Raw genomic sequence first — 14,616 nt, 5'->3', positions numbered from 1 at the left:
AGCCGTACGATTGTACATGGGAATAAAGGAATCTAGCCCTGCTGTGCTGACTGAATAGAACAGAATTCGGCAATGCTCTGCTATGTGGGCATAATGAATATAGCCGTACGATTGTACATGGGAATAATGGCATCTAGCCCTGCTGTGCTAACTGGATATAATAGAATTCAGCATGCTGTTCGAGGTGGTCATAATGAATCTAGCCGTACGATTGTACATGGGAATAATGGCATCTAGCCCTGCTGTGCTGACTGGATATAACAGAATTCGGCAATGCTGTGCTAGGTGGTCATAATTAATCTAGCTGTACGATTGTAAATGGGAATAATGGCATCTAGCACTGCTGTGCTCACTGGAAATAACATAATTTGGCAATGCTCTGCTATGTGAGCATAATGAATCTAGCCGTACGATTGTACCTCGGAATAATGGCATCTAGCCCTGCTGTGCTGACTGAATAGAACAGAATTTGGCAATGCTCTGCTATGTGGGCATAATGAATCTAGCCGTACGATTGTACATGGGAATAATGGAATCTAGCCCTGCTGTTCTGACTGAATAGAACAGAATTCGGCAATGCTCTGCTATGTGGGCATAATGAATATAGCCGTACGATTGTACATGGGAATATGGCATCTAGCCCTGCTGTGCTAACTGGATATAATAGAATTCAGCATGCTTTTCGAGGTGGTCATAATGAATCTAGCCGTACGATTGTACATGGGAATAATGGCATCTAGCCCTGCTGTGCTGACTGGATATAACAGAATTCGGCAATGCTGTGCTATGTGGTCATAATTAATCTAGCTGTACGATTGTAAATGGGAATTATGGCATCTAGCCCTGCTGCGCTGACTGGATATAACAGAATTCGGCATGCTGTGCGAGGTGGTCATAAAGAATCTAGCCATACAATTGTACATGGGAAAATTCCATCTAGCCCTGCTGTGCTGAATGGATATAACAGAATTCGGCATGCTGTGCGAGGTGGTCATAATGAATCTAGCCGTACGATTGTACATGGGAATAATGGCATCTAGCACTGCTGTGCTGACTGGAAATAACATAATTCGGCAATGCTCTGCTATGTGAGCATAATGAATCTAGCCGTACGATTGTACCTCGGAATAATGGCATCTAGCCCTGCTGTGCTGACTGAATAGAACCGAATTTGGCAATGCTCTGCTATGTGGGCATAATGAATCTAGCCGTACGATTGTACATGGGAATAATGGAATCTTGCCCTGCTGTGCTGACTGAATAGAACAGAATTCGGCAATGCTCTGCTATGTGGGCATAATGAATATAGCCGTACGATTGTAAATGGGAATAATGGCATCTAGCCCTGCTGTGCTGACTGGATATAACAGAATTCGGCAATGCTGTGCTAGGTGGTCATAATTAATCTAGCTGTACGATTGTAAATGGGAATAATGGCATCTAGCACTGCTGTGCTGACTGGAAATAACATAATTCGGCAATGCTCTGCTATGTGAGCATAATGAATCTAGCCGTACGATTGTACCTCGGAATAATGGCATCTAGGCCTGCTGTGCTGACTGAATAGAACAGAATTTGGCAATGCTCTGCTATGTGGGCATAATGAATCTAGCCGTACGATTGTACATGGGAATAATGGAATCTAGCCCTGCTGTGCTGACTGAATAGAACAGAATTCGTCAATGCTCTGCTATGTGGGCATAATGAATATAGCCGTACGATTGTACATGGGAATAATGGCATCTAGCCCTGCTGTGCTAACTGGATATAATAGAATTCAGCATGCTGTTCGAGGTGGTCATAATGAATCTAGCCGTACGATTGTACATGGAAATAATGGCATCTAGCCCTGCTGTGCTGACTGGATATAACAGAATTCGGCATGCAGTGCGAGGTGGTCATAATGAATCTAGCCGTACGATTGTACATTAGAATAATGGCATCTAGCACTGCTGTGCTGACTGGATATAACGTAATTCGGCAATGCTCTGCTAATTGGGCATAATGAATCTAGCTGTACGATTATACCTGGGAATAATGGCATCTAGCCCTGCTGTGCTGACTGGATATAACAAAATTCGGCAGAGCTTTGCCTCAATAGCGAGGCGGTCATAATGAATCTAGCCGTACGATTGTACATGGGAATAATGGCATCTAGCACTGCTGTGCTGACTGGATATAACATAATTCGGCAATGCTCTGCTATGTGGGCATAATGAATCTAGCTGTACGATTGTACCTCGGAATAATGGCATCTAGCCCTGCTGTGCTGACTGGATATAACAGAATTCAGCAATGCTCTGCTATGTGGGCATAATGAATCTAGCCGTACGATTGTACATGGGAATAATGGAATCTAGCCCTGCTGTGCTGACTGAATAGAACAGAATTCGGCAATGCTCTGCTATGTGGGCATAATGAATATAGCCGCACGATTGTACATGGGAATAATGGCATCTAGCCCTGCTGTGCTAACTGGATATAACAGAATTCAGCATGCTGTTCAGGGTGGTCATAATGAATCTAGCTGTACGATTGTACATGGGAATAATGGCATCTAGCCCTGCTGTGCTGACTGGATATAACAGAATTCGGCAATGCTGTGCTAGGTGGTCATAATTAATCTAGCTGTACGATTGTAAATGGGAATAATGGCATCTAGCCCTGCTGTGCTGACTGGATATAACAGATTTCGGCATGCTGTGTGAGGTGGTCATAATGAATCTAGCCGTACAATTGTACATTGGAATAATGGCATCTAGCACTGCTGTGCTGAGTGGATATAGCATAATTCGGCAATGCTCTGCTATGTGGGCATAATGAATCTAGCCGTACGATTGTACATGGAAATATTGGCATCTAGCCCTGCTGTGCTGACTGAATAGAACAGAATTCGGCAATGCTCTGCTATGTGGGCATAATGAATATAGCCGTACAATTGTACATGGGAATAATGGCATCTAGCCCTGCTGTGCTGACTGGATATAGAAGAATTCGGCAATGCTCTGCTATGTGGGCATAATGAATATAGCTGTACGATTGTACCTTGGAATAATGGCATCTAGCCCTGCTGTGCTGACTGGATATAACAGAATTCGGCACTGCTTTGCTTTGTGGGCATAATGAATCTAGCCGTATGATTGTACATGGGAATAATGGCATCTAGCCCTGCTGTGCTGACTGGATATTACAGAATTCGGCAATGCTGTGCTAGGTGGTCATAATGAATCTAGCCGTACGATTATACATGGGAATAATAGCATCTAGCCCTGCTGTGCTGACTGGATATAACAGAATTCGGCAATGCTGTGCTAGGTGGTCATAATGAATCTAGCCGTACGATTGTACGTGGGAATAATGGCATCTGGCTTTGCAGCACCAAATGGGTATACAAGAATCAGGCAATGCTTTTCCATCTATGGCACATTGATTCTGGCTCTCTTGAGCCATCTGTGCCTAACGGAATCTGGCACTGCTGTAATAACCTAGCATGTTGGGACATAGCACTGCTGTGCTACATGAGCAAAATGAAACCTGGCTATCTGTGCTTTTGAGCATAATAGAAACTGGCAGAACTCTTCTAATTGGGCTTATTATGTATAATGGTCCGTGAGCCTGGACAATGGTTGGCATTTTGCGAGTACCCCAGCCGGATATGATAGCAATAACTGCACATGATGTGTCTACTCTGCCTTTTCTTTGCCATACCTGCAATATGATGGTGCTCGCTGGGTATATGATGTCAATAGCAGAAAATGGTGCGCATAGCTGGCCATATTATGGCAATGCCACTCAAATGCCTACACAAAAGTGAAAATCATTTTCTTTGTCTACAGGAGTTTGCTGTTGAAACAGAACAAGCCTTCTGACAGCGCCAGCCCACCTGTTTCAGATGAGTACATCTCTTGCTTGGTGGGTGACGTGGGTTGTGTGCTTCAGCCTGCCTCCATTCAGCAAGTGTGACGACGACAAGACGACATGGATTTCTGTAGCCCAAAGATACGGCTTGATCCTTCGGTCTCAGCTGGTCGGCGTCGTCCTTGTCAGAGCCCGTTTTTAGGCAACATTTTTGATTTAAGTCCAACACATAAGTAACGGATAGAAATGTCGGTCCCCAATATGCAAGGGAAGTGCAGCAGCTGGCAAACGAGAACGGGCGCTTTTTGTTAGGTTCTGTATCACAGTGTACGGGGGGAGCACAGTGATACAAGGCATGACAAATACTGGAGGCTTGAAGAAGAGGGAAGGAAGCTGGGGGACGGCCTTCGTGGAAGCAGATTGACAGCTGAGGTATCCTGCTCTCATCTCAAACTACGAGGTTGCTCATTCAAATTAGAAGCTACTGGCACAGGTGGCTTCAAGAATTCAAGGATTTGTTAATATTTTTATTTTTTATTTTAATGTATTTGGTTTAAATATACCTTTACAAATTCCCTTTAGAAAAGTACAGAACAAAAACAGTACATCAAACATAAATACAATTCAAATACATCTACAAACACATAATCTTAATCAAAATGTCTTTAATAAAATATTTCCTTAGTAAACAGTTTCCTTCAATGGCATAATCTTTCACATTAAATCTTTGTTCCAATAATACAGCACATTATACTTGTCAAATTTTACAGCATATTAAGACTTTTAATAAACCCAGATAATGCTAGACCTCCATGTGCATTTTTGAAGTTAAGACATCGTTTCCATATGGTATCCTCGCTACAGCCTACTCGATAATTCAGAAAAGGCTTCATGTATGTAGACCTGCGTGCAGTTAATGCTTCATATTCGAGGACTAGGTGATTAGTTGTTTCCAAATCAGAATTGCAGAATCTACACCGGCTCTCAACGTCTGTGATTAGACGTCTCCTAAGCAAGATCTCTTTGGTCAGAAGCAAGTTCCAGCGTAACCTAAGTAACAGCCCCCTATAATATCGATTCGGAAATTGGGTAAGGATAGTAGACAAAGTTCCTCTGCGTTTGTGCTTGTGGGACAAATGAATCATTGATGTATAAGAGTGGAATACACCAGTTGTCAATGCCCAATCAGAGTCAAACAAGGACTTTTTGGTCTTCAAAGCATTGTTAATTAAGGTCTCCAAATCAGAACCAATTCTTACCAGGATAGCTTCACATCTCATCCTAAGTAGTGCCAGATAGAGTAACCATGGGGCTCAATTCTACAATTAATAACAGCGCCAAGCTCTGATAAAGGGAGTCAGACATAGGTGCTACAAGTTTTGAGAATAGCGTCAATAGCCGCCACTTGACCCGGCCCCTTAATGAAGTGGCCCCAAGTTCAAACCTGATCGCCGCCAATGGTACAACATTCAGAACGCAGAGGATCTTCCTCCACAGCCTACCCTCAATCCTATCTAATCATTTGAAGATTATGTCATTTTGAAGTTCAAGGCCATAGATTACTTTAGTTACAATTTTCCCTTCAAAGAACATGAGGGCAGGTTTAATAGATAATCTGCCAAACTTACAGTCAATTTTCATTATCTGGCACTGCAGCTGTGCTGCCTTTTGCAACCGGATATTAGAACCAGTGTTCAGGCCTTTATGGGACCCAAAGTAGAAGCCTAGGTTTACAACACCAAGGCTATTCGAAATAGATATACCTTCAATGTTCCAAGACGTATGACTACACTTCTCCCTTTTCCTTGTAAATGCCAAGATTTTTGTTTTCCTAGGGTTGATAATGCGACCATTATCTTTGGCATACCTAGCAAAGGCCTTTAACAATCTCTGCAAGCTGACCCTTGCTTGATTGAAGATCAAGATATCGTCGGCATAGGCCTGCCATGCTATTTTCGACTGCCCAAGCTTCGGAGAAATAAAACCATGGTCGCCCAGACAGTGAGCAACGTCGCACATATACTGATTGAAAATCCAGGGGGCCAACAAGCAACCATGTCTGACCCCCCGATATGAGAGAATTCTCTTAGTGAGATCCCCTTTTTCATTTAGCCGAACCTGTATTCTACATCGCTTTTCATAAACTCCATTTACAAGCCACAAAAGTCCTGCCAGCATACCCCATCCAGCCAATTTGGCCCATAGCCGATTCCGATCCACATAATCGAAAGCAGCCGATAAGTCGACTGAGGCCATATAAGTGCAGCTTTCGGGCATCAGCCAGGCAGCTTCTTGGATGTATTTAACCACTAGGCCATTAATGTTGGTGGAATGACCCTTGCGGAAGCCTGTCTGCAGTTTATTTAGAGAGTGTGCTGACAAAGCCCATTGTTCCAGATGGGTCAAAAGAAATGCAGAGAAGATCTTGGAATCTGCATCTATTACGGAGATTGGCCGATAGCTTTTAGGATCGGACTTGCTACTGCATTTAAAAATCAGAACTACATGAGCCATACTCCATGAGGGAGGTGTGATTCCCGTACGGATGATATTGCCAAATTGAAAATAGAGCAGATTGTCCCAATTGAATTGAACAGCCTTAAGGGTATTATTAGTTAGGCCATTCGGGCCAGAGGCTCGAGAGTCTTTACATTTTTTTGAGAGGGAGTGAATAGGTGTGATTTCCAACCCTGTTGCCACATATGATTATTTGTAGACAGATTCCAGCCCAGGTCTATCGCAGTATTATTCTCCAGAGCCTCAAATATATTTTCAAAAAAGGAGGTCCATTCCGACTCCGGAATGGGGTTTAATCGTATAACAGCAAAATTAGGGTCCTGGCCATTAATAAGTGACCAGAAAGCACTCATGCAGGAGTTATTCAGGAGCCCAAGCACAGTCTCAGCGTCATGCTGAAGTAACAAGCCTTTAGTTGATATACAGTAATTTTTATACATCTGCTTAATTGTTTTAATGAAATCAGAACATGCAGAACATTCTATAGTGGAGCCACGAAGTTGTCTGATCTCCCTCCTCATATTGGTTTTAGTATCAGCTAGATCTTTATTATAGCAGTGTAAGGGTCTAACTAATCTACTTGACCTAAGTCCCGATAGAGAGCGCACCCGAGAAGCCAGATCGCAGATAAAACTCTGGGTCCCGTTCACGTGGAAATTATCAAGTTTCCAGTCCAGGGTGGTAGTGTTCATAATAACATTAAGATTTTGGTTTAGGATGTGAATGTTAGAATCGGACCAGCGGATTGCGTTGCCTTCCGAATTGGTGGTTAAATTCTCTGGTAATCAAAATCATATCAAATACCGCTGTCAATATACAATGGTCACTCCAGTTATTCTTAAACATATAATAAGAGACACAACAGTTAGACAAGTAGTCATCAATATAGAGGTAATCCAATATAGAGGAGCTACTCCTTCTATGCCAGATATGCTAATCTGTCTCATTTAGCTCACTAGATATCTTGCCGACAAGAGACTGCAACCCAAGCACCCCTAGACCCAAATACCAGGATCTTCCAGGTTGACATTTGGTGGTCATAGGCATACTGTCAACTACAAAATCACACAATTCCCAGGCAGAGTATTGGAACAGGCAGTTAGCATTAAAATCACCTGCTACAATAACTCTGCCATTTGGATGACTAGAAGACCACTCATCAATGCACGCACACACCACCTTCACAAAAGGACTAAACTCTAGGATTCCCGTATGCCAGTATATATTAATTAGCAAAAGCTTCAATGCACAAACAGAGGAACAGATAGCCACCACCATGGCACCAAAGAGTAGATATTCAGGAGAAGTCCTGGTCAGACCCAAAGCAGTAGCTACTGCAATTAACAAACCCCCAGATGCTCTCCCGCCAATACTTGGTTTTGCTGGTTGAGTGAACACTTGGTAGCCATCAAAAACAGGTGAACTAGTCAACCAAGGCTCTTGTAAACATATACAGTTTGCCTCTCTTAACTTAACTATGCAAGAGAGATTGGGAAATAGGTGCCTGCTCCCACGGATGTTCCAGGATTTAAGGCAAAGGGTTATCTCTCTCGACCCCGTACCCAAAGCTCTTGGTTGATCATGGGTCTGGCTTTTGCCACAAAGTTGACGTAACTGCTGCCCAGTCCATTTTACTATCATGCTCCTGTTCAGTGACCGTACCAGCTCTTCTAGTCTCATCAACAGATGTTCAGACCACAATACATAGGCTTTCTCGAACCCCCAAGAAGCTCCACTCCTCCAACTTAATAGGGCTTATTTCAAAGCCCAGATCTAAGAGACAAGATCGCTGGGAAAGGACAAGTTATTTTACCAAAGGGGAATTAAGGTAAATAATGCTAGTATCCGGGTGACACCAATCTGGTAAAGCCACTCTATCAATGTCTGAAGAGCAAAGAAGACCCAAGGACGGGATTTCGGCAAAGATCAACAGAATAATTGATCGAGTGAGGCAAACTGAAAAGTTAGATCCGAGAACACACAACATCTTAAGTCTGAGTTCCTTTTGCCCACAAATGATTAATTTGTCCTCCCTCCTTATCTTCCCATTAAGCCTCTCCCCCATCACATCTGATCCTCTGGCATGTTGCAAGATGCTATTTGATTTACCCCGTTGTGGTGCGGGCCACTCAGGAGAGCGATCCCGTGGCACATAGGTGATAAGTATGTGCAGACGTTGTGGCAGGTGGCCAACACCAGCTGCTACATTTGGGTAAAGATTTGTTGGCAAATTGCTCAGAATCTGAGCTCCCCCAGCCCCAGTTTCAGGTTCAGAAACCCAGTGCCCCGGGCATGGACCCGCTCAATGCTACCTCGATCGCCTCCATAGATGGAAGACAGATAGATCTCAGCAGCTAATCCCTTCTACTTAGCGGGATCCGCTCTCTACCCTCAAGGTGGTTTCCAATCGGACATCGTCCAGACAAACTCCCCCCACTTTCCTTAGTTTGGTTATCAGTCATAAAAGTATCCCCAACCTGCTTGATGGAAATTGAGGTTAAGGTGAGCGGCTGCTTAACCAGAGGGTTAGGCAACAACAGGGAGACTGCCGCATGAACATAATTCCCAGGGTGGGCCCCTGCAGGTCGATGACCTAACAGAGGGATCAGCCTCCTAAGATGTTCCCACCCTCGTACATGTTAGAGCAGACATGCCCATCCCCCCATTCGGAGGGGGTATGTATACAGGCACAGAAGAATACAGAGGAACCGGGTCAGTCTGTGCAATGGAGTCAGTTGTTAAGACCTTATTTGTTACCAAATCTAATGAAGAACCCTCGTCCAAAAGAGGAGGCATATTGGTTCTGAAGAGTGGTTTGTAATTCATTCTTAGGCTATTTTGCCGAGACTTTTGTTGCAAAGGTCTTTTCTTAATAAGTTTAGATGGTTTCGCTTGGGATGGTTTATTGGTGGGCGGATCATCAGCAGCTGCCCCAGAAACCAGAGGAACTTGCGCAGGTACAAGAGAGTTAATCTGTCAGATCGAACCTTATGCTGCCTTGCTGGGGCAACTTGTCCGAGGTGAGGCACAGCTGTGGCATAGAAGGAATACTGTTAACGGGGGTTTGTTCAGTAACCGTTTGAGTAGTAATATCGGACATTTCAATTATTTCAATTATATCCTCCACATTCACAGACTTAGTATGGGACCCCCAAGAGGAACTCCCAATGCACTCAAACCAGATCCCATTGGATGAAAAGGCAACTCAGATCCAATAGAATACAGTTTACTATTCACCTCAGTTATCAGGGAATTTGTTGACTTTAGCTCAGCACAGATGTTATCATAGAGAGATTCATTCGTCAACTTCCCTGAGTGTGTGATGCATAGGAGGATTTTCATGTTGTTCACCAACCTCAGGGGAGCGTTCAGCATAGACCCAGGCATGGCCATCGGGTTGGTTGGTGATGGAATACCTTTCAATTAAGTTGGTAAGATCCGACTGGGAGCCGGGCAATGATGCGTCACATGTTTGTTGGATAACGCTATCTGCCGTGTCAAGCAACGTTGGCCCCTGAATAGCATCATGTTCCAGAGCTTGGTCGGCAAATTTGATGATGCTAATGTCGGTAAGATCTTTATGCCCACCAAAGTTATCCTGTGCCGACATTACTGAATGGTCCAACATTGCCTTGCCTCTGACCGGTGGTAGAGGTTTCAGTTTGGTGCTTGTTGCTGTGGTATTCACAAATTAATGGTCCAAGAAACGTTGTCCAGAGATAGTCAAAAAAGTAGAGTTAGCTCGAAGGGTTTTAAATGGAGCTAAAGGTTTAATGAGGCTGTTCCTGCTTGTTTCAGGTTGATGATAGCAGGAAGCACTGTATCCATATTAGGCAGTTTAGCAAGATTGAACTGATGATCTGGGTTTAGAATCAGTTGAGGTACTAAATGCCCTGTATTTATATCACAACATTGCACCTCAGGACACCTGCGCACTTCAAGAAGGGGGGGGGACCGACACAGAGATGAAGACACCTTCAGAGTCTGAAGCGCCTGGATATTATGGCCAAGCAGGGAAACATTATCTTGCAGTGCAGCCGGAACCAGAGAAATTTCAGACCCCAGGTGGGGCTCTTGGGCCGACTGGCTACATAGGTCTGATCGCATGATAACTTAAAGGTCCAGCCAATAAAACCCAGCAGACCACGATCCCCACTCTCGGCAGAGTATAACAACTGTGAAAAAGTCAAGCGAGACCAGATGAAAAGGGTAAGAGTCACAGCAAACAGAAGATACAGTTTGATGTTGTAGCTGGAAGAAACATGAAGATTCAGCGGTGCCACATAGGTCTACCAGATTGGAGATAGCAACAGGCCGTGATCAAAGGAAGAAAATATCCCTGCAGGCTCTGGAAATGCTCTGCAGCACGAGGAAAGCACGAGAAAAAGTCGAACACAGTGCCTTTAACAACACGGGAAGCAGAATTCACACCAGAAAGGATCCCAGATCAAAGGGAAGTAATATCCCAGCAGTCTCTGGGAAAACCAATTTCAGAGAAACTTGAAAGCTGGCGTGCGCTATCAAGTAAAATACTGCCACTTACCACTTCAAGTTTGTAATTCGGCCAAGACATTTCCAAGCTAAGAAGCGGAGGCCACCAGCGCCTCTTGTCCATGCCACAGCCCTCAGACTGCAGACTGGCCACTTGACTCACCATTTCGCGGTGAAAATGAATTAATGCAGTAAGTTGCAGGCAGAGCTTCCCACGGTGAGTAGATACACTTCCAGGAAAACGAAGAGCCTCCCACGATGAGTAGACATAAAAAAAACACTACACACTTCCAGGAAAACGAAGAGTCCTCTGCAAACATTGCATACTGGCCACTTGACTTGCCATTTCGCTTTATGTAGTTCAGAAATGTTATTGTCCGATTTCACAACTTGGCTTACGATGGACTACAGAGAGGTCAGACTAAGAGGAGTCTCTGATCTATCCCTCACCCTCTCCTAGGCTCAAACCACCCTAGCTCAGGTCTCCCTGCTCACCAGAAGGCAATAAGGCTGGTGATAGGTAACGCCTACAATCTAGTTATATCCTGCACTTTAAATAAGGGCCTAAAGGACGTAGCATTATCCATCTCTGGCATTTTTCTAAGGAATCCCTAATCAGATGATGCCAGACAATATGACATTCAGGATGTACTTTATCCCTCTTATTCTATCCCTGTGCGACCTATTCTCTTCTGTCTCGCTTTCTCTACCTCCTACTGCTCCCTCCACTTTCTCACTCTCTCTCCCTCCCCTATCACCCACTTGTCACTCTCTGCCTCTCGGTCCCTCTGATCTCAGATGTATGTGATTCCTTCAAAAATATTTTACCTAATGGAGATTTCACTGAATCCATTTCACCGAAAAATGAAATGAAATGTTTACTTTTTCTACTTTTTTAAAAATAATTTGGGGGGAGACCCCTGCAACCCCCTCACCCCTCCCTACCCTAACATATACCCTCACCCCATGCCCCACCTGTTATGCATCACACATATACCACTTGACCTACCATTTTCGGTGAAATAAATTCAGTGAAATCTCATTAGGTAAAATGGTCTTCAGTGAAATCTATAGTAACAGATCTTTCTCACTCTCCTCCCTTCTCTCTCTTCCCATCCTGCTGCCCCCTCCTATTCTCCAACCCCACTCTCTACACTTGTCTCTTCTCCACTCTCTCTTTCACTCCCTCTCTCGCTATCTGTATTGATCTCACGTTCTGATATCTCTCTTCACCCACTCTCTCTAATCTCCAACACCCTCTACTACCACTCATTCTAACACCCACTCTGACAACAACCACGCCACTCTTTTAGGCTTGATATTACTCTCTCTTACATCCAATACCACTCCTGCACTCTTTTGCATTATATCCAGTAAATTTTCAGCACTCTGCTCCAACTTCCACACTCTGCCTGGTCTCTCGGCCCACCAACTGTCCTCCTGACCTCACTTGAACACCCTTTATTACTGCTTTAAATTGAGCTCTTGTATACCTGTGACCTACTACGCTGCCTCCTCTCACTTCACATTGGTCCCTACACATCTCGACCACTATGGCCAATCTATCCCTTAGTTTTCCTCAGTGAAGGTTTACACTAACACATAGTTTTAAAACCCCACTATAGCCCCACCCCGTTTGTTCACAGGTTCTTGTGCTGCCAGGTCTTGATGGCATCCACTGTGCGTGTCACCTTCCTGCAGGACCAGGAAGTTGGGGTTCCTGACGGTAGTCTGGATGGTGTCGTCAGAGTGAGACTTATATTTGAAACCCCTGTTTCTCCTCGCTGTTTTCTCTACCGCTGACAAGCTGGACTCTGGAGCATGTGGTTCTATAAGCAATAAGAAAGATTTTTGACCGGACAAAAAGCTGGAGACATGGTGCGACAGACAGTGGTACCAACATTTAAAATATGTCAGGAATGTTCAGGGGTTCAGCGGCGGGCGCCGCCCCCAACCTCCTCACTGCACCTCTGGGATAGGATTGGTTCTGGCATATTCATTCATATGCTGTATATCCCAGGTTGGGAGTGGTCCACGCTATCCCCTCATAGGGCCAAGCCCCTTGACTTTGTCACATACGTCCACACCTTCTATGAAGTCCCCCCTCTACCCCCTCCTCCCATCTACCTTTTCCTCCCGGGACTAATCTGGGAGAGGGGCCCATCAACTACTTCTTCCCAGGATACAAGGTCAGCCCAAATGACTGTGCCAAACTTCCATAATCTAGTAAGGCTACAGTGGATCTTCCTTGAAGTCTTACTGGAATATGGAAGCATTGGTCAGACTCCCCCATGGAGTAGACCATCCAAGGTGGTGTGTCACCAGACTCCTTTCCTTCCAGGAATAGGACTGAAGAATACTCCAAGAGGCTGACTGTTTCTTCAGGATCCTGTCGGAATTCTTGAGGGCATTCCTCTTGGGGCTCGAGCATTCTTCTGTTCCGGACGGGATCAGGTGATGAGTCCTGGCTTTCCACATGCAAAACAATCGATTTTCCTTTCAGGTCAGGGTATGGGCCTTTATCTATTCCAGTCTTCTGGAATTATGGGTGTGGTTTCCTTCCCAATAGGAGTTGGTACTAGTCAGAACCTTCCTGCAGCGAAACTCCACTCTCCAGCCAAGCTCTTGTGTTTAGGTTCTATGGATTTCTTGGACCTGATGGGTGTCTCGATGGAGTACCTTGCCTTCTTGTAGGCATTAGCAGTTTGGATAGCTTCCTCACGTGAGGGCTCATGGAGATGGTGTGCCACCTTCTAGAGGAATGGGGCAAGGAGTCAGTGAACTCTTCTAGGATTGAGTCCTGGAGTCCCTTAGAGGTCTTCCACCCCAGCCACTTATTCAACATGTCCCTCACTCTGTATGCTATGCTAGTTGCCTTGGTTTTTCCACCCTGTCATAGTCACATTTGTCTAAGCCTCAACCGGTAATGCTCTTGATCATGCCCCATCCTTTCCAAAAATCCTCATTTGAGGTCTTCCTACGGTATAGTTTCCTCTGGATTTAGGGCTTTCCCTGTAATAAGTGTGACAACACATCTGGATCAATGATTCTGTTGCCATTCAGTTGTCTCAGCTACAAATTCAAAGTTCACAAAAATTCATCTGGATCATCTCCAGTCAGAATGTTTTGAAGGACCATAGACAGAATCCATTATTGACCTGGTCTGTCAGCTAGGTTTCCTTGTAGTGCCATTAGTTTCTCCTGGTGTTGTCGACATATTGCTAGTTGCCCTTCCAGCAGGGCCTTTAACAAATACTCCATGGTGGTGGACATGGCTTGAGGATTTTCTGATTCTGTTCTTCTAGCTCTTCTTGGAGTTCTGTCTTCTCTCCTTCCTCATCACTGAGATTGGGACCACTCCACTCCTGGAGAGGGGGGAAATGTGGGGTAGCTGTTATTTCACTCACACTGGCGGTGGCTTCTTTCAGTTTTCTTGTATTTTTCCAGGCCTCACAATCTGCTCTACTAGGTTACTCCTCGGTTCCGGTGCCAGGATTTGGGACTGTCTGCAATTTTCTACTTTGATCAGAGTTCTTCCAACTCTGGAGATTCCCTGGAATCATCCAACCCTATTGATGATACATACAGGCTGAGAAATTCTATTTCTAGTCCAAGCTTCCAGATCTCTTTATTGATAGATTAGTAGCTGAGGCTACCCAGGGTTCTCCACTTTCTAATTTTCCGTCTGTGACCTTCTGTCGGCGGCATCTGTATCGGGTCTGAATAATCCCACGGTGACGCTACTTGTCA

The sequence above is a fragment of the Ambystoma mexicanum genome, chromosome 13 (genome assembly GCF_040938575.1).
Source record: "Ambystoma mexicanum isolate Mex_15411 chromosome 13, UKY_AmexF1_1, whole genome shotgun sequence".
Taxonomy (NCBI): domain Eukaryota; kingdom Metazoa; phylum Chordata; class Amphibia; order Caudata; family Ambystomatidae; genus Ambystoma; species Ambystoma mexicanum.
Note: the sequence above shows the minus strand (reverse complement) of the source record.